Source organism: Gorilla gorilla, chromosome 6 (genome assembly GCF_029281585.2).
Source record: "Gorilla gorilla gorilla isolate KB3781 chromosome 6, NHGRI_mGorGor1-v2.1_pri, whole genome shotgun sequence".
In the NCBI taxonomy this organism is placed as follows: Eukaryota; Metazoa; Chordata; class Mammalia; order Primates; family Hominidae; genus Gorilla; species Gorilla gorilla.
The window spans coordinates 69,949,326-69,972,523 of NC_073230.2; positions in this window are offsets into that span (position 1 = coordinate 69,949,326).

Sequence of the window (23,198 nt, forward strand, 5' to 3'; positions counted from 1 at the left end):
GCGTGTGTTCAACTCACAGAGTTGAACCTTCCTTTAGACAGAGCAGATTTGAAACCCTCTTTTTGTGGAATTTGCAAGTGGAGATTTCAAGCGTTTTGCAGCCAACGGTAGAAAAGGAAACATCTTCGTATAAAAACTAGAGAGAATCATTCTCAGCAACCACTTGGTGATGTGTTTGTTCCACTCACAGAGTTTCACCTTTCTTTTCATAGAGCAGTTTGGAAACACTCTGTTTGTAAAGTCTGCAAGTGGATATTTGGACCTCTCTGGCGATTTCGTTGGAAACGGGATTTCTGCGAATAACTCTAGACAGAATAATTCTCAGTAACTTCTTTGGGCTGCGTGTGTTCACCTCTCAGAGGTGAACCTTCCTTTACACAGAGCAGATTTGAAACCCTCTTTTTGTGGAATTTGCAAGTGGAGATTTCAAGCGCTTTGCGGCCATCGGTAGAAAAGGAAACATCTTCATATAAAAACTGGAGAGAATCATTCTCAGCAACTGCTTGGTAATTTGTGAGTTCCACTCACAGAGTTTAAACTTTCTTTTCATAGAGCAGTTTGGAAACACTCTGTTTGTAAAGTCTGCAAGTGGATATTTGGACCTCTTTGAGGAATTCGTTGGAAACGGGATTTCTGCGAATAACTCTAGACAGAAGAATTCTCAGTAACTTCTTTGGGCTGCGTGTGTTCACCTCTCAGAGGTGAACCTTCCTTTACACAGAGCAGATTTGAAACCCTCTTTTTGTGGAATTTGCAAGTGGAGATTTCAAGCGCTTTGCGGCCATCGGTAGAAAAGGAAACATCTTCATATAAAAACTGGAGAGAATCATTCTCAGCAACCACTTGGTAATGTTTGCGTTCCACTCACAGAGTTTAACCTTTCTTTTCATAGAGCAGTTTGGAAACACTCTGTTTGTAAAGTCTGCAAGTGGATATTTGGACCTCTCTGACGATTTCGTTGGAAACGGGATTTCTGCGAATAACTCTAGACAGAAGAATTCTCAGAAACTTCTTTGGGCTGCGTGTGTTCAACTCACAGAGTTGAACCTTCCTTTATACAGACCAGATTTGAAACCCTCCTTTTGTGGAATTTGCAAGTGGAGATTTCAAGCACTTTGCAGCCAACGGTAGAAAAGGAAACATCTTCGAATAAAAACTGGAGAGAATCATTCTCAGCAACCACTTGGTAATGTGTGCGTTCCACTCGAATAGTTTAACCTTTCTTTTCATACGGCAGTTTGGAAACACTCTGTTTGTAAAGTCTGCAAGTGGATATTTGGACCTCTTTGAGGATTTCGTTGGAAACGGGATTTCTGCATATAACGCTAGACAGAAGAATGCTCAGTAACTTCTTTGTGCTGCGTGTGTTCAACTCACAGAGTTGAACCTTCTTTTAGACACGGCAGATTTGAAACCCTCTTTTTGTGGAATTTGCAAGTGGAGATTTCAAGCGCTTTGTAGCCAACGGTAGAAAAGGAAACATCTTCGTATAAAAACTAGAGAGAATCATTCTCAGCAACCACTTGGTGATGTGTGCGTTCCACTCACAGAGTTTAACCTTTCTTTTCATATAGCAGTTTGGAAACACTCTGTTTGTAAAGTCTGCAAGTGGATATTTGGACCTCTTTGTGGATTTCGTTGGAAACGGGAATTTTGCGAATAACTCTAGACAAAAGAATTCTCCGAAACTTCTTTGGGCTGCGTGTGTTCACCTCTCAGAGGTGAACCTTCCTTTACACAGAGCAGATTTGAAACCCTCTTTTTGTGGAATTTGCAAGTGGAGATTTCAAGCGCTTTGCGGCAAACGGTAGAAAAGGAAACATCTTCGTATAAAAACTAGAGAGAATCATTCTCAGCAACAAATTGGTGATGTGTGCGTTCCACTCACAGAGCTTAACCTTTCTTTTCATAGAGCAGTTTGGAAACACTCTGTTTGTAAAGTCTGCAAGTGGATATTTGGACCTCTTTGAGGATTTCGTTGGAAACGGGATTTCTGTATCTAACGCTGGACAGAAGAATTCTCAGTAACTTCTTTGAGCTGAGTGTGTTCAACTCACAGAGTTGAACCTTCCTTTAGAGAGAGCAGATTTGAAACCCTCTTTTTGTGGAATTTGCAAGTGGAGAATTCAAGCGCTTTGCGGCCAACGGTAGAAAAGGAAACATCTTCGTATAAAAACTAGAGAGAATCATTCTCAGCAACCACTTGGTAATGTGTGCGTTCCACTCACAGAGTTTAACCTTTCTTTTCATAGAGCAGTTTGGAAACACTCTGTTTGTAAAGTCTGCAAGTGGATATTTCGACCTCTTTGAGGATTTCGTTGGAAACAGGATTTCTGCATATAACGCTAGACAGAATTCTCAGTAACTTCTTTGGGCTGCGTGTGTTCAACTCACAGAGTTGAACCTTCCATTACAGAGAGCAGATTTGAAACCCTCTTTTTGTGGAATTTGCAAGTGGAGATTTCAAGCGCCTTGCGGCAAACGGTAGAAAAGGAAACATCTTCGTTTTAAAAACTAGAGAGAATCATTCTCAGCAACCACTTGGTGATGTGTGCATTCCACTCAAATAGTTTAACCTTTCTTTTCATAGAGCAGTTTGGAAACACTCTGTTTGTAAAGTCTGCAAGTGGATATTTGGACCTCTTTGAGGATTTCGTTGGAAACGGGATTTCAGCATAAAACGCTAGACAGAAGAATTCTCAGTAACTTCTTCGGGCTGCGTGTGTTCAACTCACAGAGTTGAACCTTCCTTTAGACAGAGCAGATTTGAAACCCTCTTTTTGTGGAATTTGCAAGTGGAGATTTCAAGAGTTTTGCAGCCAACGGTAGAAAAGGAAACATCTTCGTATAAAAACTAGAGAGAATCATTCTCAGCAACCACTTGGTGATGTGTTTGTTCCACTCACAGAGTTTCACCTTTCTTTTCATAGAGCAGTTTGGAAACACTCTGTTTGTAAAGTCTGCAAGTGGATATTTGGACCTCTCTGGCGATTTCGTTGGAAACGGGATTTCTGCGAATAACTCTAGACAGAATAATTCTCAGTAACTTCTTTGGGCTGCGTGTCTTCAACTCACAGAGTTGATCCTTCCTTTAGACAGAGCAGATTTGAAACCCTCTTTTTGTGGAATTTGCAAGTGGAGATTTCAAGCGCTTTGCGGCCATCGGTAGAAAAGGAAACATCTTCATATAAAAACTGCAGAGAATCATTCTCAGCAACTGCTTGGTAATTTGTGAGTTCCACTCACAGTTTAAACTTTCTTTTCATAGAGCAGTTTGGAAACACTCTGTTTGTAAAGTCTGCAAGTGGATATTTGGACCTCTTTGAGGATTTCGTTGGAAACGGGATTTCTGCGAATAACTCTAGACAGAATAATTCTCAGTAACTTCTATGGGCTGCGTGTGTTCACCTCTCAGAGGTGAACCTTCCTTTACACAGAGCAGATTTGAAACCCTCTTTTTGTGGAATTTGCAAGTGGAGATTTCAAGCGCTTTGCGGCCATCGGTAGAAAAGGAAACATCTTCATATAAAAACTGGAGAGAATCATTCTCAGCAACCACTTGGTAATGTGTGCGTTCCACTCACAGAGTTTAACCTTTCTTTTCATAGAGCAGTTTGGAAACACTCTGTTTGTAAAGTCTGCAAGTGGATATTTGGACCTCATTGAGGATTTCGTTGGAAACGGGATTTCTGCATATAACGCTAGACAGAAGAATTCTCAGTAACTTAATTGGACTGCGTGTGTTCAACTCACAGAGTTGAACCTTCCTTTAGACAGAGCAGATTTGAAACCCTCTTTTTGTGGAATTTGCAAGTGGAGATTTCAAGCGCTTTGCGGCCATCGGTAGAAAAGGAAACATCTTCGTATAAAAACTGGAGAGAATCATTCTCAGCAACCACTTGTGATGTGTTTGTTCCACTCACAGAGTTTAACATTTCTTTTCATAGAGCAGTTTGGAAACACTCTGTTTGTAAAGTCTGCAAGTGGATATTTGGACCTCTCTGACGATTTCGTTGGAAACGGGATTTCTGCGAATAACTCTAGACAGAAGAATTCTCAGAAACTACTTTGGGCTGCGTGTGTTCAACTCACAGAGTTGAACCTTCCTTTATACAGACCAGATTTGAAACCCTCCTTTTGTGGAATTTGCAAGTGGAGATTTCAAGCACTTTGCAGCCAACGGTAGAAAAGGAAACATCTTAGAATAAAAACTGGAGAGAATCATTCTCAGAAACCACTTGGTAATGTGTGCGTTCCACTCAAATAGTTTAACCTTTCTTTTCATACGGCAGTTTGGAAACACTCTGTTTGTAAAGTCTGCAAGTGGATATTTGGACCTCTTTGAGGATTTCGTTGGAAACGGGATTTCTGCATATAACGCTAGACAGAAGAATGCTCAGTAACTTCTTTGTGCTGCGTGTGTTCAACTCACAGAGTTGAACCTTCCTTTAGACACGGCAGATTTGAAACCCTCTTTTTGTGGAATTTGCAAGAGGAGATTTCAAGCGCTTTGTAGCCAACGGTAGAAAAGGAAACATCTTCGTATAAAAACTAGAGAGAATCATTCTCAGCAACCACTTGGTGATGTGTGCGTTCCACTCACAGAGTTTAACCTTTCTTTTCATATAGCAGTTTGGAAACACTCTGTTTGTAAAGTCTGCAAGTGGATATTTGGACCTCTTTGAGGATTTCGTTGGAAACGGGATTTCTGTATCTAACGCTGGACAGAAGAATTCTCAGTAACTTCTTTGGGCTGCGTGTGTTCAACTCACAGAGTTGAACCTTCCTTTAGACAGAGCAGATTTGAAACCCTCTTTTTGTGGAATTTGCAAGTGGAGAATTCAAGCGCTTTGCGGCCAACGGTAGAAAAGGAAACATCTTCGTATAAAAACTAGAGAGAATCATTCTCAGCAACCACTTGGTAATGTGTGCGTTCCACTCACAGAGTTTAACCTTTCTTTTCATAGAGCAGTTTGGAAACACTCTGTTTGTAAAGTCTGCAAGTGGATATTTCGACCTCTTTGAGGATTTCGTTGGAAACAGGATTTCTGCATGTAACGATAGACAGAATAATTCTCAGTAAATTCTTTGGGCTGCGGGTCTTCAACTCACAGAGTTGAACGTTCCATTACAGAGAGCAGATTTGAAACCCTCTTTTTGTGGAATTTGCAAGTGGAGATTTCAAGCGCCTTGCGGCAAACGGTAGAAAAGGAAACATCTTCGTTTTAAAAACTAGAGAGAATCATTCTCAGCAACCACTTTGTGATGTGTGCGTTCCACTCAAATAGTTTAACCTTTCTTTTCATAGAGCAGTTTGGAAACACTCTGTTTGTAAAGTCTGCAAGTGGATATTTGGACCTCCTTGAGGATTTCGTTGGAAACGGGATTTCTGCATAAAACGCTAGACAGAAGAATTCTCAGTAACTTCTTCGGGCTGCGTGTGTTCAACTCACAGAGTTGAACCTTCCTTTAGACAGAGCAGATTTGAAACCCTCTTTTTGTGGAATTTGCAAGTGGAGATTTCAAGCGTTTTGCAGCCAACGGTAGAAAAGGAAACATCTTCGTATAAAAACTAGAGAGAATCATTCTCAGCAACCACTTGGTGATGTGTTTGTTCCACTCACAGAGTTTCACCTTTCTTTTCATAGAGCAGTTTGGAAACACTCTGTTTGTAAAGTCTGCAAGTGGATATTTGGACCTCTCTGGCGATTTCGTTGGAAACGGGATTTCTGCGAATAACTCTAGACAGAATAATTCTCAGTAACTTCTTTGGGCTGCGTGTCTTCAACTCACAGAGTTGATCCTTCCTTTAGACAGAGCAGATTTGAAACCCTCTTTTTGTGGAATTTGCAAGTGGAGATTTCAAGCGCTTTGCGGCCATCGGTAGAAAAGGAAACATCTTCATATAAAAACTGGAGAGAATCATTCTCAGCAACTGCTTGGTAATTTGTGAGTTCCACTCACAGAGTTTAAACTTTCTTTTCATAGAGCAGTTTGGAAACACTCTGTTTGTAAAGTCTGCAAGTGGATATTTGGACCTCTTTGAGGAATTCGTTGGAAACGGGATTTCTGCGAATAACTCTAGACAGAAGAATTCTCAGTAACTTCTTTGGGCTGCGTGTGTTCACCTCTCAGAGGTGAACCTTCCTTTACACAGACCAGATTTGAAACCCTCCTTTTGTTGAATTTGCAAGTGGAGATTTCAAGCACTTTGCAGCCAACGGTAGAAAAGGAAACATCTTCGAATAAAAACTGGAGAGAATCATTCTCAGCAACCACTTGGTAATGTGTGCGTTCCACTCACAGAGTTTAACCTTTCTTTTCATACGGCAGTTTGGAAACACTCTGTTTGTAAAGTCTGCAAGTGGATATTTGGACCTCTTTGAGGATTTCGTTGGAAACGGGATTTCTGCATATAACGCAAGACAGAAGAATGCTCAGTAACTTCTTTGTGCTGCGTGTGTTCAACTCACAGAGTTGAACCTTCTTTTAGACACGGCAGATTTGAAACCCTCTTTTTGTGGAATTTGCAAGTGGAGATTTCAAGCGCTTTGTAGCCAACGGTAGAAAAGGAAACATCTTCGTATGAAAACTAGAGAGAATCATTCTCAGCAACCACTTGGTGATGTGTGCATTCCACTCACAGAGTTTAAACTTTCTTTTCATATAGCAGTTTGGAAACACTCTGTTTGTAAAGTCTGCAAGTGGATATTTGGACCTTTTTGTGGATTTCGTTGGAAACGGGAATTTTGCGAATAACTCTAGACAAAAGAATTCTCAGAAACTTCTTTGGGCTGCGTGTGTTCACCTCTCAGAGGTGAACCTTCCTTTACACAGAGCAGATTTGAAACCCTCTTTTTGTGGAATTTGCAAGTGGAGATTTCAAGCGCTTTGCAGCAAACGGTAGAAAAGGAAACATCTTCGTATAAAAACTAGAGAGAATCATTCTCAGCAACAAATTGGTGATGTGTGCGTTCCACTCACAGAGCTTAACCTTTCTTTTCATAGAGCAGTTTGGAAACACTCTGTTTGTAAAGTGTGCAAGTGGATATTTGGACCTCTTTGAGGATTTCGTTGGAAACGGGATTTCTGTATCTAACGCTGGACAGAAGAATTTTCAGTAACTTCTTTGGGCTGCGTGTGTTCAACTCACAGAGTTGAACCTTCCTTTAGACAGAGCAGATTTGAAACCCTCTTTTTGTGGAATTTGCAAGTGGAGAATTCAAGCGCTTTGCGGCCAACGGTAGAAAAGGAAACATCTTCGTATAAAAACTAGAGAGAATCATTCTCAGCAACCACTTGGTAATGTGTGCGTTCCACTCACAGAGTTTAACCTTTCTTTTCATAGAGCAGTTTGGAAACACTCTGTTTGTAAAGTCTGCAAGTGGATATTTCGACCTCTTTGAGGATTTCGTTGGAAACAGGATTTCTGCATATAACGCTAGACAGAATTCTCAGTAACTTCTTTGGGCTGCGTGTGTTCAACTCACAGAGTTGAACCTTCCATTACAGAGAGCAGATTTGAAACCCTCTTTTTGTGGAATTTGCAAGTGGAGATTTCAAGCGCCTTGCGGCAAACGGTAGAAAAGGAAACATCTTCGTTTTAAAAACTAGAGAGAATCATTCTCAGCAACCACTTGGTGATGTGTGCGTTCCACTCAAATAGTTTAACCTTTCTTTTCATAGAGCAGTTTGGAAACACTCTGTTTGTAAAGTCTGCAAGTGGATATTTGGACCTCTTTGAGGATTTCGTTGGAAACGGGATTTCAGCATAAAACGCTAGACAGAAGAATTCTCAGTAACTTCTTCGGGCTGCGTGTGTTCAACTCACAGAGTTGAACCTTCCTTTAGACAGAGCAGATTTGAAACCCTCTTTTTGTGGAATTTGCAAGTGGAGATTTCAAGCGTTTTGCAGCCAACGGTAGTAAAGGAAACATCTTCGTATAAAAACTAGAGAGAATCATTCTCAGCAACCACTTGGTGATGTGTTTGTTCCACTCACAGAGTTTCACCTTTCTTTTCATAGAGCAGTTTGGAAACACTCTGTTTGTAAAGTCTGCAAGTGGATATTTGGACCTCTCTGGCGATTTCGTTGGAAACGGGATTTCTGCGAATAACTCTAGACAGAATAATTCTCAGTAACTTCTTTGGGCTGCGTGTCTTCAACACACAGAGTTGATCCTTCCTTTAGACAGAGCAGATTTGAAACCCTCTTTTTGTGGAATTTGCAAGTGGAGATTTCAAGCGCTTTGCGGCCATCGGTAGAAAAGGAAACATCTTCATATAAAAACTGGAGAGAATCATTCTCAGCAACTGCTTGGTAATTTGTGAGTTCCACTCACAGAGTTTAACCTTTCTTTTCATAGAGCAGTTTGGAAACACTCTGTTTGTAAAGTCTGCAAGTGGATATTTGGACCTCTTTGAGGAATTCGTTGGAAACGGGATTTCTGCGAATAACTCTAGACAGAAGAATTCTCAGTAACTTCTTTGGGCTGCGTGTGTTCACCTCTCAGAGGTGAACCTTCCTTTACACAGAGCAGATTTGAAACCCTCTTTTTGTGGAATTTGCAAGTGGAGATTTCAAGCGCTTTGCGGCCATCGGTAGAAAAGGAAACATCTTCATATAAAAACTGGAGAGAATCATTCTCAGCAACCACTTGGTAATGTGTGCGTTCCACTCACAGAGTTTAACCTTTCTTTTCATAGAGCAGTTTGGAAACACTCTGTTTGTAAAGTCTGCAAGTGGATATTTGGACCTCATTGAGGATTTCGTTGGAAACGGGATTTCTGCATATAACGCTAGACAGAAGAATTCTCAGTAACTTAATTGGACTGCGTGTGTTCAACTCACAGAGTTGAACCTTCCTTTAGACAGAGCAGATTTGAAACCCTCTTTTTGTGGAATTTGCAAGTGGAGATTTCAAGCGCTTTGCGGCCATCGTAGAAAAGGAAACATCTTCGTATAAAAACTGGAGAGAATCATTCTCAGCAACCACTTGGTAATGTGTGCGTTCCACTCAAATAGTTTAACCTTTCTTTTCATACGGCAGTTTGGAAACACTCTGTTTGTAAAGTCTGCAAGTGGATATTTGGACCTCTTTGAGGATTTCGTTGGAAACGGGATTTCTGCATATAACGCTAGACAGAAGAATGCTCAGTAACTTCTTTGTGCTGCGTGTGTTCAACTCACAGAGTTGAACCTTCTTTTAGACACGGCAGATTTGAAACCCTCTTTTTGTGGAATTTGCAAGTGGAGATTTCAAGCGCTTTGTAGCCAACGGTAGAAAAGGAAACATCTTCGTATAAAAACTAGAGAGAATCATTCTCAGCAACCACTTGGTGATGTGTGCGTTCCACTCACAGAGTTGAACCTTTCTTTTCATATAGCAGTTTGGAAACACTCTGTTTGTAAAGTCTGCAAGTGGATATTTGGACCTCTTTGTGGATTTCGTTGGAAACGGGAATTTTGCGAATAACTCTAGACAAAAGAATTCTCAGAAACTTCTTTGGGCTGCGTGTGTTCACCTCTCAGAGGTGAACCTTCCTTTACACAGAGCAGATTTGAAACCCTCTTTTTGTGGAATTTGCAAGTGGAGATTTCAAGCGCTTTGCGGCAAACGGTAGAAAAGGAAACATCTTCGTATAAAAACTAGAGAGAATCATTCTCAGCAACAAATTGGTGATGTGTGCGTTCCACTCACAGAGCTTAACCTTTCTTTTCATAGAGCAGTTTGGAAACACTCTGTTTGTAAAGTCTGCAAGTGGATATTTGGACCTCTTTGAGGATTTCGTTGGAAACGGGATTTCAGCATAAAACGCTAGACAGAAGAATTCTCAGTAACTTCTTCGGGCTGTGTGTGTTCAACTCACAGAGTTGAACCTTCCTTTAGACAGAGCAGATTTGAAACCCTCTTTTTGTGGAATTTGCAAGTGGAGATTTCAAGCGTTTTGCAGCCAACGGTAGAAAAGGAAACATCTTCGTATAAAAACTAGAGAGAATCATTCTCAGCAACGACTTGGTGATGTGTTTGTTCCACTCACAGAGTTTCACCTTTCTTTTCATAGAGCAGTTTGGAAACACTCTGTTTGTAAAGTCTGCAAGTGGATATTTGGACCTCTCTGGCGATTTCGTTGGAAACGGGATTTCTGCGAATAACTCTAGACAGAAGAATTCTCAGAAACTTCTTTGGGCTGCGTGTGTTCAACTCACAGAGTTGAACCTTCCTTTATACAGACCAGATTTGAAACCCTCCTTTTGTGGAATTTGCAAGTGGAGATTTCAAGCACTTTGCAGCCAACGGTAGAAAAGGAAACATCTTCGAATAAAAACTGGAGAGAATCATTCTCAGCAACAACTTGGTAATGTGTGCGTTCCACTCAAATAGTTTAACCCTTCTTTTCATACGGCAGTTTGGAAACACTCTGTTTGTAAAGTCTGCAAGTGGATATTTGGACCTCTTTGAGGATTTCGTTGGAAACGGGATTTCTGCATATAACGCTAGACAGAAGAATGCTCAGTAACTTCTTTGTGCTGCGTGTGTTCAACTCACAGAGTTGAACCTTCTTTTAGACACGGCAGATTTGAAACCCTCTTTTTGTGGAATTTGCAAGTGGAGATTTCAAGCGCTTTGTAGCCAACGGTAGAAAAGGAAACATCTTCGTATAAAAACTAGAGAGAATCATTCTCAGCAACCACTTGGTGATGTGTGCGTTCCACTCACAGAGTTGAACCTTTCTTTTCATATAGCAGTTTGGAAACACTCTGTTTGTAAAGTCTGCAAGTGGATATTTGGACCTCTTTGTGGATTTCGTTGGAAACGGGAATTTTGCGAATAACTCTAGACAAAAGAATTCTCAGAAACTTCTTTGGGCTGCGTGTGTTCACCTCTCAGAGGTGAACCTTCCTTTACACAGAGCAGATTTGAAACCCTCTTTTTGTGGAATTTGCAAGTGGAGATTTCAAGCGCTTTGCGGCAAACGGTAGAAAAGGAAACATCTTCGTATAAAAACTAGAGAGAATCATTCTCAGCAACAAATTGGTGATGTGTGCGTTCCACTCACAGAGCTTAACCTTTCTTTTCATAGAGCAGTTTGGAAACACTCTGTTTGTAAAGTCTGCAAGTGGATATTTGGACCTCTTTGAGGATTTCGTTGGAAACGGGATTTCTGTATCTAACGCTGGACAGAAGAATTCTCAGTAACTTCTTTGAGCTGCGTGTGTTCAACTCACAGAGTTGAACCTTCCTTTAGACAGAGCAGATTTGAAACCCTCTTTTTGTGGAATTTGCAAGTGGAGAATTCAAGCGCTTTGCGGCCAACGGTAGAAAAGGAAACATCTTCGTATAAAAACTAGAGAGAATCATTCTCAGCAACCACTTGGTAATGTGTGCGTTCCACTCACAGAGTTTAACCTTTCTTTTCATAGAGCAGTTTGGAAACACTCTGTTTGTAAAGTCTGCAAGTGGATATTTCGACCTCTTTGAGGATTTCGTTGGAAACAGGATTTCTGCATATAACGCTAGACAGAATTCTCAGTAACTTCTTTGGGCTGCGTGTGTTCAACTCACAGAGTTGAACCTTCCATTACAGAGAGCAGATTTGAAACCCTCTTTTTGTGGAATTTGCAAGTGGAGATTTCAAGCGCCTTGCGGCAAACGGTAGAAAAGGAAACATCTTCGTTTTAAAAACTAGAGAGAATCATTCTCAGCAACCACTTGGTGATGTGTGCATTCCACTCAAATAGTTTAACCTTTCTTTTCATAGAGCAGTTTGGAAACACTCTGTTTGTAAAGTCTGCAAGTGGATATTTGGACCTCTTTGAGGATTTCGTTGGAAACGGGATTTCAGCATAAAACGCTAGACAGAAGAATTCTCAGTAACTTCTTCGGGCTGCGTGTGTTCAACTCACAGAGTTGAACCTTCCTTTAGACAGAGCAGATTTGAAACCCTCTTTTTGTGGAATTTGCAAGTGGAGATTTCAAGAGTTTTGCAGCCAACGGTAGAAAAGGAAACATCTTCGTATAAAAACTAGAGAGAATCATTCTCAGCAACCACTTGGTGATGTGTTTGTTCCACTCACAGAGTTTCACCTTTCTTTTCATAGAGCAGTTTGGAAACACTCTGTTTGTAAAGTCTGCAAGTGGATATTTGGACCTCTCTGGCGATTTCGTTGGAAACGGGATTTCTGCGAATAACTCTAGACAGAATAATTCTCAATAACTTCTTTGGGCTGCGTGTCTTCAACTCACAGAGTTGATCCTTCCTTTAGACAGAGCAGATTTGAAACCCTCTTTTTGTGGAATTTGCAAGTGGAGATTTCAAGCGCTTTGCGGCCATCGGTAGAAAAGGAAACATCTTCATATAAAAACTGCAGAGAATCATTCTCAGCAACTGCTTGGTAATTTGTGAGTTCCACTCACAGTTTAAACTTTCTTTTCATAGAGCAGTTTGGAAACACTCTGTTTGTAAAGTCTGCAAGTGGATATTTGGACCTCTTTGAGGATTTCGTTGGAAACGGGATTTCTGCGAATAACTCTAGACAGAATAATTCTCAGTAACTTCTTTGGGCTGCGTGTGTTCACCTCTCAGAGGTGAACCTTCCTTTACACAGAGCAGATTTGAAACCCTCTTTTTGTGGAATTTGCAAGTGGAGATTTCAAGCGCTTTGCGGCCATCGGTAGAAAAGGAAACATCTTCATATAAAAACTGGAGAGAATCATTCTCAGCAACCACTTGGTAATGTGTGCGTTCCACTCACAGAGTTTAACCTTTCTTTTCATAGAGCAGTTTGGAAACACTCTGTTTGTAAAGTCTGCAAGTGGATATTTGGACCTCATTGAGGATTTCGTTGGAAACGGGATTTCTGCATATAACGCTAGACAGAAGAATTCTCAGTAACTTAATTGGACTGCGTGTGTTCAACTCACAGAGTTGAACCTTCCTTTAGACAGAGCAGATTTGAAACCCTCTTTTTGTGGAATTTGCAAGTGGAGATTTCAAGCGCTTTGCGGCCATCGGTAGAAAAGGAAACATCTTCGTATAAAAACTGGAGAGAATCATTCTCAGCAACCACTTGTGATGTGTTTGTTCCACTCACAGAGTTTAACATTTCTTTTCATAGAGCAGTTTGGAAACACTCTGTTTGTAAAGTCTGCAAGTGGATATTTGGACCTCTCTGACGATTTCGTTGGAAACGGGATTTCTGCGAATAACTCTAGACAGAAGAATTCTCAGAAACTTCTTTGGGCTGCGTGTGTTCAACTCACAGAGTTGAACCTTCCTTTATACAGACCAGATTTGAAACCCTCCTTTTGTGGAATTTGCAAGTGGAGATTTCAAGCACTTTGCAGCCAACGGTAGAAAAGGAAACATCTTAGAATAAAAACTGGAGAGAATCATTATCAGAAACCACTTGGTAATGTGTGCGTTCCACTCAAATAGTTTAACCTTTCTTTTCATACGGCAGTTTGGAAACACTCTGTTTGTAAAGTCTGCAAGTGGATATTTGGACCTCTTTGAGGATTTCGTTGGAAACGGGATTTCTGCATATAACGCTAGACAGAAGAATGCTCAGTAACTTCTTTGTGCTGCGTGTGTTCAACTCACAGAGTTGAACCTTCCTTTAGACACGGCAGATTTGAAACCCTCTTTTTGTGGAATTTGCAAGAGGAGATTTCAAGCGCTTTGTAGCCAACGGTAGAAAAGGAAACATCTTCGTATAAAAACTAGAGAGAATCATTCTCAGCAACAAATTGGTGATGTGTGCGTTCCACTCACAGAGTTTAACCTTTCTTTTCATATAGCAGTTTGGAAACACTCTGTTTGTAAAGTCTGCAAGTGGATATTTGGACCTCTTTGAGGATTTCGTTGGAAACGGGATTTCTGTATCTAACGCTGGACAGAAGAATTCTCAGTAACTTCTTTGGGCTGCGTGTGTTCAACTCACAGAGTTGAACCTTCCTTTAGACAGAGCAGATTTGAAACCCTCTTTTTGTGGAATTTGCAAGTGGAGAATTCAAGCGCTTTGCGGCCAACGGTAGAAAAGGAAACATCTTCGTATAAAAACTAGAGAGAATCATTCTCAGCAACCACTTGGTAATGTGTGCGTTCCACTCACAGAGTTTAACCTTTCTTTTCATAGAGCAGTTTGGAAACACTCTGTTTGTAAAGTCTGCAAGTGGATATTTCGACCTCTTTGAGGATTTCGTTGGAAACAGGATTTCTGCATGTAACGATAGACAGAATAATTCTCAGTAAATTCTTTGGGCTGCGGGTCTTCAACTCACAGAGTTGAACGTTCCATTACAGAGAGCAGATTTGAAACCCTCTTTTTGTGGAATTTGCAAGTGGAGATTTCAAGCGCCTTGCGGCAAACGGTAGAAAAGGAAACATCTTCGTTTTAAAAACTAGAGAGAATCATTCTCAGCAACCACTTTGTGATGTGTGCGTTCCACTCAAATAGTTTAACCTTTCTTTTCATAGAGCAGTTTGGAAACACTCTGTTTGTAAAGTCTGCAAGTGGATATTTGGACCTCCTTGAGGATTTCGTTGGAAACGGGATTTCTGCATAAAAGGCTAGACAGAAGAATTCTCAGTAACTTCTTCGGGCTGCGTGTGTTCAACTCACAGAGTTGAACCTTCCTTTAGACAGAGCAGATTTGAAACCCTCTTTTTGTGGAATTTGCAAGTGGAGATTTCAAGCGTTTTGCAGCCAACGGTAGAAAAGGAAACATCTTCGTATAAAAACTAGAGAGAATCATTCTCAGCAACCACTTGGTGATGTGTTTGTTCCACTCACAGAGTTTCACCTTTCTTTTCATAGAGCAGTTTGGAAACACTCTGTTTGTAAAGTCTGCAAGTGGATATTTGGACCTCTCTGGCGATTTCGTTGGAAACGGGATTTCTGCGAATAACTCTAGACAGAATAATTCTCAATAACTTCTTTGGGCTGCGTGTCTTCAACTCACAGAGTTGATCCTTCCTTTAGACAGAGCAGATTTGAAACCCTCTTTTTGTGGAATTTGCAAGTGGAGATTTCAAGCGCTTTGCGGCCATCGGTAGAAAAGGAAACATCTTCATATAAAAACTGGAGAGAATCATTCTCAGCAACTGCTTGGTAATTTGTGAGTTCCACTCACAGAGTTTAAACTTTCTTTTCATAGAGCAGTTTGGAAACACTCTGTTTGTAAAGTCTGCAAGTGGATATTTGGACCTCTTTGAGGAATTCGTTGGAAACGGGATTTCTGCGAATAACTCTAGACAGAAGAATTCTCAGTAACTTCTTTGGGCTGCGTGTGTTCACCTCTCAGAGGTGAACCTTCCTTTACACAGACCAGATTTGAAACCCTCCTTTTGTTGAATTTGCAAGTGGAGATTTCAAGCACTTTGCAGCCAACGGTAGAAAAGGAAACATCTTCGAATAAAAACTGGAGAGAATCATTCTCAGCAACCACTTGGTAATGTGTGCGTTCCACTCACAGAGTTTAACCTTTCTTTTCATACGGCAGTTTGGAAACACTCTGTTTGTAAAGTCTGCAAGTGGATATTTGGAACTCTTTGAGGATTTCGTTGGAAACGGGATTTCTGCATATAACGCAAGACAGAAGAATGCTCAGTAACTTCTTTGTGCTGCGTGTGTTCAACTCACAGAGTTGAACCTTCTTTTAGACACGGCAGATTTGAAACCCTCTTTTTGTGGAATTTGCAAGTGGAGATTTCAAGCGCTTTGTAGCCAACGGTAGAAAAGGAAACATCTTCATATAAAAACTAGAGAGAATCATTCTCAGCAACCACTTGGTGATGTGTGCGTTCCACTCACAGAGTTTAAACTTTCTTTTCATATAGCAGTTTGGAAACACTCTGTTTGTAAAGTCTGCAAGTGGATATTTGGACCTTTTTGTGGATTTCGTTGGAAACGGGAATTTTGCGAATAACTCTAGACAAAAGAATTCTCAGAAACTTCTTTGGGCTGCGTGTGTTCACCTCTCAGAGGTGAACCTTCCTTTACACAGAGCAGATTTGAAACCCTCTTTTTGTGGAATTTGCAAGTGGAGATTTGAAGCGCTTTGCAGCAAACGGTAGAAAAGGAAACATCTTCGTATAAAAACTAGAGAGAATCATTCTCAGCAACAAATTGGTGATGTGTGCGTTCCACTCACAGAGCTTAACCTTTCTTTTCATAGAGCAGTTTGGAAACACTCTGTTTGTAAAGTGTGCAAGTGGATATTTGGACCTCTTTGAGGATTTCGTTGGAAACGGGATTTCTGTATCTAACGCTGGACAGAAGAATTTTCAGTAACTTCTTTGGGCTGCGTGTGTTCAACTCACAGAGTTGAACCTTCCTTTAGACAGAGCAGATTTGAAACCCTCTTTTTGTGGAATTTGCAAGTGGAGAATTCAAGCGCTTTGCGGCCAACGGTAGAAAAGGAAACATCTTCGTATAAAAACTAGAGAGAATCATTCTCAGCAACCACTTGGTAATGTGTGCGTTCCACTCACAGAGTTTAACCTTTCTTTTCATAGAGCAGTTTGGAAACACTCTGTTTGTAAAGTCTGCAAGTGGATATTTCGACCTCTTTGAGGATTTCGTTGGAAACAGGATTTCTGCATATAACGCTAGACAGAATTCTCAGTAACTTCTTTGGGCTGCGTGTGTTCAACTCACAGAGTTGAACCTTCCATTACAGAGAGCAGATTTGAAACCCTCTTTTTGTGGAATTTGCAAGTGGAGATTTCAAGCGCCTTGCGGCAAACGGTAGAAAAGGAAACATCTTCGTTTTAAAAACTAGAGAGAATCATTCTCAGCAACCACTTGGTGATGTGTGCGTTCCACTCAAGTAGTTTAACCTTTCTTTTCATAGAGCAGTTTGGAAACACTCTGTTTGTAAAGTCTGCAAGTGGATATTTGGACCTCTTTGAGGATTTCGTTGGAAACGGGATTTCAGCATAAAACGCTAGACAGAAGAATTCTCAGTAACTTCTTCGGGCTGCCTGTGTTCAACTCACAGAGTTGAACCTTCCTTTAGACAGAGCAGATTTGAAACCCTCTTTTTGTGGAATTTGCAAGTGGAGATTTCAAGCGTTTTGCAGCCAACGGTAGTAAAGGAAACATCTTCGTATAAAAACTAGAGAGAATCATTCTCAGCAACCACTTGGTGATGTGTTTGTTCCACTCACAGAGTTTCACCTTTCTTTTCATAGAGCAGTTTGGAAACACTCTGTTTGTAAAGTCTGCAAGTGGATATTTGGACCTCTCTGGCGATTTCGTTGGAAACGGGATTTCTGCGAATAACTCTAGACAGAATAATTCTCAGTAACTTCTTTGGGCTGCGTGTCTTCAACTCACAGAGTTGATCCTTCCTTTAGACAGAGCAGATTTGAAACCCTCTTTTTGTGGAATTTGCAAGTGGAGATTTCAAGCGCTTTGCGGCCATCGGTAGAAAAGGAAACATCTTCATATAAAAACTGGAGAGAATCATTCTCAGCAACTGCTTGGTAATTTGTGAGTTCCACTCACAGAGTTTAACCTTTCTTTTCATAGAGCAGTTTGGAAACACTCTGTTTGTAAAGTCTGCAAGTGGATATTTGGACCTCTTTGAGGAATTCGTTGGAAACGGGATTTCTGCGAATAACTCTAGACAGAAGAATTCTCAGTAACTTCTTTGGGCTGCGTGTGTTCACCTCTCAGAGGTGAACCTTCCTTTACACAGAGCAGATTTGAAACCCTCTTTTTGTGGAATTTGCAAGTGGAGATTTCAAGCGCTTTGCGGCCATCGGTAGAAAAGGAAACATCTTCATATAAAAACTGGAGAGAATCATTCTCAGCAACCACTTGGTAATGTGTGCGTTCCACTCACAGAGTTTAACCTTTCTTTTCATAGAGCAGTTTGGAAACACTCTGTTTGTAAAGTCTGCAAGTGGATATTTGGACCTCATTGAGGATTTCGTTGGAAACGGGATTTCTGCATATAACGCTAGACAGAAGAATCCTCAGTAACTTAATTGGACTGCGTGTGTTCAACTCACAGAGTTGAACCTTCCTTTAGACAGAGCAGATTTGAAACCCTCTTTTTGTGGAATTTGCAAGTGGAGATTTCAAGCGCTTTGCGGCCATCGTAGAAAAGGAAACATCTTCATATAAAAACTGGAGAGAATCATTCTCAGCAACCACTTGTGATGTGTTTGTTCCACTCACAGAGTTTAACATTTCTTTTCATAGAGCAGTTTGGAAACACTCTGTTTGTAAAGTCTGCAAGTGGATATTTGGACCTCTCTGACGATTTCGTTGGAAACGGGATTTCTGCGAATAACTCTAGACAGAAGAATTCTCAGAAACTTCTTTGGGCTGCGTGTGTTCAACTCACAGAGTTGAACCTTCCTTTATACAGACCAGATTTGAAACCCTCCTTTTGTGGAATTTGCAAGTGGAGATTTCAAGCACTTTGCAGCCAACGGTAGAAAAGGAAACATCTTCGAATAAAAACTGGAGAGAATCATTCTCAGCAACCACTTGGTAATGTGTGCGTTCCACTCAAATAGTTTACCCTTTCTTTTCATACGGCAGTTTGGAAACACTCTGTTTGTAAAGTCTGCAAGTGGATATTTGGACCTCTTTGTGGATTTCGTTGGAAACGGGATTTCTGCATATAACGCTAGACAGAAGAATGCTCAGTAACTTCTTTGTGCTGCGTGTGTTCAACTCACAGAGTTGAACCTTCTTTTAGACACGGCAGATTTGAAACCCTCTTTTTGTGGAATTTGCAAGTGGAGATTTCAAGCGCTTTGTAGCCAACGGTAGAAAAGGAAACATCTTCGTATAAAAACTAGAGAGAATCATTCTCAGCAACCACTTGGTGATGTGTGCGTTCCACTCACAGAGTTTAACCTTTCTTTTCATATAGCAGTTTGGAAACACTCTGTTTGTAAAGTCTGCAAGTGGATATTTGGACCTCTTTGTGGATTTCGTTGGAAACGGGAATTTTGCGAATAACTCTAGACAAAAGAATTCTCAGAAACCTCTTTGGGCTTCGTGTGTTCACCTCTCAGAGGTGAACCTTCCTTTACACAGAGCAGATTTGAAACCCTCTTTTTGTGGAATTTGCAAGTGGAGATTTCAAGCGCTTTGCGGCAAACGGTAGAAAAGGAAACATCTTCGTATAAAAACTAGAGAGAATCATTCTCAGCAACAAATTGGTTATGTGTGCGTTCCACTCACAGAGCTTAACCTTTCTTTTCATAGAGCAGTTTGGAAACACTCTGTTTGTAAAGTCTGCAAGTGGATATTTGGACCTCTTTGAGGATTTCGTTGGAAACGGGATTTCTGTATCTAACGCTGGACAGAAGAATTCTCAGTAACTTCTTTGTGCTGCATGTGTTCAACTCACAGAGTTGAACCTTCCTTTAGACAGAGCAGATTTGAAACCCTCTTTTTGTGGAATTTGCAAGTGGAGAATTCAAGCGCTTTGCGGCCAACGGTAGAAAAGGAAACATCTTCGTATAAAAACTAGAGAGAATCATTCTCAGCAACCACTTGGTAATGTGTGCGTTCCACTCACAGAGTTTAACCTTTCTTTTCATAGAGCAGTTTGGAAACACTCTGTTTGTAAAGTCTGCAAGTGGATATTTCGACCTCTTTGAGGATTTCGTTGGAAACAGGATTTCTGCATATAACGCTAGACAGAATTCTCAGTAACTTCTTTGGGCTGCGTGTGTTCAACTCACAGAGTTGAACCTTCCATTACAGAGAGCAGATTTGAAACCCTCTTTTTGTGGAATTTGCAAGTGGAGATTTCAAGCACTTTGCAGCCAACGGTAGAAAAGGAAACATCTTCGAATAAAAACTGGAGAGAATCATTCTCAGCAACCACTTGGTAATGTGTGCGTTCCACTCAAATAGTTTAACCTTTCTTTTCATACGGCAGTTTGGAAACACTCTGTTTGTAAAGTCTGCAAGTGGATATTTGGACCTCTTTGTGGATTTCGTTCAAACGGGATTTCTGCATATAACGCTAGACAGAAGAATGCTCAGTAACTTCTTTGTGCTGCGTGTGTTCAACTCACAGAGTTGAACCTTCTTTTAGACACGGCAGATTTGAAACCCTCTTTTTGTGGAATTTGCAAGTGGAGATTTCAAGCGCTTTGTAGCCAACGGTAGAAAAGGAAACATCTTCGTATAAAAACTAGAGAGAATCATTCTCAGCAACCACTTGGTGATGTGTGCGTTCCACTCACAGAGTTTAACCTTTCTTTTCGTATAGCAGTTTGGAAACACTCTGTTTGTAAAGTCTGCAAGTGGATATTTGGACCTCTTTGTGGATTTCGTTGGAAACGGGAATTTTGCGAATAACTCTAGACAAAAGAATTCTCAGAAACCTCTTTGGGCTGCGTGTGTTCACCTCTCAGAGGTGAACCTTCCTTTACACAGAGCAGATTTGAAACCCTCTTTTTGTGGAATTTGCAAGTGGAGATTTCAAGCTCTTTGCGGCAAACGGTAGAAAAGGAAACATCTTCGTATAAAAACTAGAGAGAATCATTCTCAGCAACAAATTGGTTATGTGTGCGTTCCACTCACAGAGCTTAACCTTTCTTTTCATAGAGCAGTTTGGAAACACTCTGTTTGTAAAGTCTGCAAGTGGATATTTGGACCTCTTTGAGGATTTCGTTGGAAACGGGATTTCTGTATCTAACGCTGGACAGAAGAATTCTCAGTAACTTCTTTGTGCTGCGTGTGTTCAACTCACAGAGTTGAACCTTCCTTTAGACAGAGCAGATTTGAAACCCTCTTTTTGTGGAATTTGCAAGTGGAGAATTCAAGCGCTTTGCGGCCAACGGTAGAAAAGGAAACATCTTCGTATAAAAACTAGAGAGAATCATTCTCAGCAACCACTTGGTAATGTGTGCGTTCCACTCACAGAGTTTAACCTTTCTTTTCATAGAGCAGTTTGGAAACACTCTGTTTGTAAAGTCTGCAAGTGGATATTTCGACCTCTTTGAGGATTTCGTTGGAAACAGGATTTCTGCATATAACGCTAGACAGAATTCTCAGTAACTTCTTTGGGCTGCGTGTGTTCAACTCACAGAGTTGAACCTTCCATTACAGAGAGCAGATTTGAAACCCTCTTTTTGTGGAATTTGCAAGTGGAGATTTCAAGCGCCTTGCGGCAAACGGTAGAAAAGGAAACATCTTCGTTTTAAAAACTAGAGAGAATCATTCTCAGCAACCACTTGGTGATGTGTGCGTTCCACTCAAATAGTTTAACCTTTCTTTTCATAGAGCAGTTTGGAAACACTCTGTTTGTAAAGTCTGCAAGTGGATATTTGGACCTCTTTGAGGATTTCGTTGGAAACGGGATTTCAGCATAAAACGCTAGACAGAAGAATTCTCAGTAACTTCTTCGGGCTGCGTGTGTTCAACTCACAGAGTTGAACCTTCCTTTAGACAGAGCAGATTTGAAACCCTCTTTTTGTGGAATTTGCAAGTGGAGATTTCAAGCGTTTTGCAGCCAACGGTAGTAAAGGAAACATCTTCGTATAAAAACTAGAGAGAATCATTCTCAGCAACCACTTGGTGATGTGTTTGTTCCACTCACAGAGTTTCACCTTTCTTTTCATAGAGCAGTTTGGAAACACTCTGTTTGTAAAGTCTGCAAGTGGATATTTGGACCTCTCTGGCGATTTCGTTGGAAACGGGATTTCTGCGAATAACTCTAGACAGAATAATTCTCAGTAACTTCTTTGGGCTGCGTGTCTTCAACTCACAGAGTTGATCCTTCCTTTAGACAGAGCAGATTTGAAACCCTCTTTTTGTGGAATTTGCAAGTGGAGATTTCAAGCGCTTTGCGGCCATCGGTAGAAAAGGAAACATCTTCATATAAAAACTGGAGAGAATCATTCTCAGCAACTGCTTGGTAACTTGTGTGTTCCACTCACAGAGTTTAACCTTTCTTTTCATAGAGCAGTTTGGAAACACTCTGTTTGTAAAGTCTGCAAGTGGATATTTGGACCTCTTTGAGGAATTCGTTGGAAACGGGATTTCTGCGAATAACTCTAGACAGAAGAATTCTCAGTAACTTCTTTGGGCTGCGTGTGTTCACCTCTCAGAGGTGAACCTTCCTTTACACAGAGCAGATTTGAAACCCTCTTTTTGTGGAATTTGCAAGTGGAGATTTCAAGCGCTTTGCGGCCATCGGTAGAAAAGGAAACATCTTCATATAAAAACTGGAGAGATTCATTCTCAGCAACCACTTGGTAATGTGTGCGTTCCACTCACAGAGTTTAACCTTTCTTTTCATAGAGCAGTTTGGAAACACTCTGTTTGTAAAGTCTGCAAGTGGATATTTGGACCTCATTGAGGATTTCGTTGGAAACGGGATTTCTGCATATAACGCTAGACAGAAGAATTCTCAGTAACTTAATTGGACTGCGTGTGTTCAACTCACAGAGTTGAACCTTCCTTTAGACAGAGCAGATTTGAAACCCTCTTTTTGTGGAATTTGCAAGTGGAGATTTCAAGCGCTTTGCGGCCATCGTAGAAAAGGAAACATCTTCGTATAAAAACTGGAGAGAATCATTCTCAGCAACCACTTGTGATGTGTTTGTTCCACTCACAGAGTTTAACATTTCTTTTCATAGAGCAGTTTGGAAACACTCTGTTTGTAAAGTCTGCAAGTGGATATTTGGACCTCTCTGACGATTTCGTTGGAAACGGGATTTCTGCGAATAACCCTAGACAGAAGAATTCTCAGAAACTTCTTTGGGCTGCGTGTGTTCAACTCACGGAGTTGAACCTTCCTTTATACAGACCAGATTTGAAACCCTCCTTTTGTGGAATTTGCAAGTGGAGATTTCAAGCACTTTGCAGCCAACGGTAGAAAAGGAAACATCTTCGAATAAAAACTGGAGAGAATCATTCTCAGCAACCACTTGGTAATGTGTGCGTTCCACTCAAATAGTTTACCCTTTCTTTTCATACGGCAGTTTGGAAACACTCTGTTTGTAAAGTCTGCAAGTGGATATTTGGACCTCTTTGTGGATTTCGTTGGAAACGGGATTTCTGCATATAACGCTAGACAGAAGAATGCTCAGTAACTTCTTTGTGCTGCGTGTGTTCAACTCACAGAGTTGAACCTTCTTTTAGACACGGCAGATTTGAAACCCTCTTTTTGTGGAATTTGCAAGTGGAGATTTCAAGCGCTTTGTAG